The sequence below is a fragment of the Galeopterus variegatus genome, unplaced genomic scaffold (assembly GCF_000696425.1).
Source record: "Galeopterus variegatus unplaced genomic scaffold, G_variegatus-3.0.2 Scaffold5726, whole genome shotgun sequence".
Taxonomy (NCBI): domain Eukaryota; kingdom Metazoa; phylum Chordata; class Mammalia; order Dermoptera; family Cynocephalidae; genus Galeopterus; species Galeopterus variegatus.
Window position 1 is genome coordinate 127476 of NW_007731837.1, and position 1994 is coordinate 129469.

The 1994-nt window shown below is 43.5% G+C and overlaps 1 protein-coding gene across 1 annotated transcript in view; it reads right to left on the minus strand.

The window, feature by feature from the left end:
* The window catches only part of LOC103605312 (mRNA export factor), a 25483-nt gene that overhangs the window by 6447 nt on the left and 17042 nt on the right, over positions 1 to 1994 (minus strand). The gene's annotated exons all lie outside the window — the stretch shown is intronic.

Sequence of the window (1994 nt, forward strand, 5' to 3'; positions counted from 1 at the left end):
AAAAAAACTAATATCACAATGTAAAATATAAGATTTTATAACTAATGTGAAGGTAAAGGTTTGTTACCCCATTTTCAGGTTTTAGAAGAACAGAAATATATTATTCTAATACAATTAAGAAGATATTTTTATTCCCCCAGCAAGAACTACTTTCTAACTTGTCAACAACTGCATTTCTCAGCCATGTGACCTGACTGACTGCACACCAGTGCTTCCTTCCAGTCGCCCCTCCATCCTCCGCCGCCCTGGAAGGCCATCTTCATTCCAGCAGAGCAGGCATCCCTCAGGGCCCCCAAGGGCTCCCATGCAGGCCCTAGCCCTACTCCTGGGGAAGAGAAAGACACTCCCTCAGATGAGCTTCCTGTCACTGGTGAGGTGGGCGCCTTTCAGGAGGTCCCCCAATGTTTCCATGTTTCTGCTTCCCCAGCTGCGAGAGGGAAGCAGTGTCTGCTGGGCCCATCCCACTGGGAGATGGGGGGAAAGTCAGGGCATGTAGCAGCACCTTTTAAACTGTGGACATGCTACGCATGAGCCAGGCAGCACATTTCATCCAGCACTGAGTTTAAAAGGCCCCAGGGAGGGGCTCCAGACTACAGAAGTGACCACAAAGCACCCACCACCCAGCCACAGGAGAGAAGCCAACTGCGCCCTGAGGAAAAGCCAACCTTTTGGTTGTGATGACCTGGCCAAACCCCAGAGGACCACCCACACTGCCCAAGCAGGACACTTTAACTTCTCTGTGAATTCAGGAGGAGTCAGAGCATGATCTGGGCCCGGGGTCTAAGCTATGAAAGACAAAGGTAGAAAGCAGTTTCTGATAATGTGATACTTGCCAAGTATGCAAATTTCATAAGTAAAAGAAAAAGGAGCGTGCTACTTCTTTTTCTGTGCTGTCTGCCTTTTTTTTNTTCATAAGTAAAAGAAAAAGGAGCGTGCTACTTCTTTTTCTGTGCTGTCTGCCTTTTTTTTTTAAAAAAAAGAGCCAGCCCATTACTTTTGTTTTTTTTCTGGTTGAACTTTTTATTAATCAATCAATCAATTAATTAATTATTTGGAATATTCATGAGATACAAATTACCAGAAATTGCTTTTGTAGCCTGTGTCCCCACCCAATTATCCCCCAACCTCCCTCTGCCTCCCCTTCTTCACCCAACTCCACTGCCTCCCCTTCTTCACCCAACTCCACTTTGTAGCCCTAGGAATGTTTCTTCACCCAACTCCACTTTGTAGCCCTAGGAATGTTCCTTCCGTCTGTAAGACCACCGCTCTACTGTGGTCTTTCTTTCCTTCCTTTCTCTCTTAGCTCCCACATATGAGTGAGCACATGCAGTTTGCTTATTTCTCTCTGTGCTTTGCTTATTTCACTCAACATAAGTTTCTCCAGGTTCACCCATGTTGTTGCAAATGGGAGTATTTCATTCTTTCTTATGGCAGAGTAGTATTCCATGGTGTATGTATACCACACTTTCCTTATCCAGTCATCCATCAATGGACATTTAGGTCGGTTCCATATCTTGGCTATTGTAAATAGAGCTGCGATGAACATGGGAGTGTGGATATCCCTTTGACACGATGATTTCCATTCCTCTGGGTATATACCCAGAAGAGGGATTGCTGGATTGTATAGAAGATCTATCTGTAGTTGTTTGAGAAACCTCCATACTGTTTCCATAGTGGTTGTACTAATTTACAGTCCCGCCAACAGTCTAGGAGTGTTCCTTTCTCTCCACACCCTCGCCAGTATTTGTTATTCACTGTCTTTTTGATTATAGCCAGTCTAACCGTGGTGAGGTGGTATCTGAATGTAGTTTTAATTTACATTTCCCTGATGACTAGTGATGTTGAGCATTTTTTCATGTATCTGTTGGCCATCTGTATGTCCTTCTTTGAAAAATATCTATTCAGCTCCTTTGCCCACTTTTTAATTAGGTTTTTTTTTTTTTTTTTACTGTATAATTGCTTGAGTTCTATGTATGTTCTGGATATTAATCCCT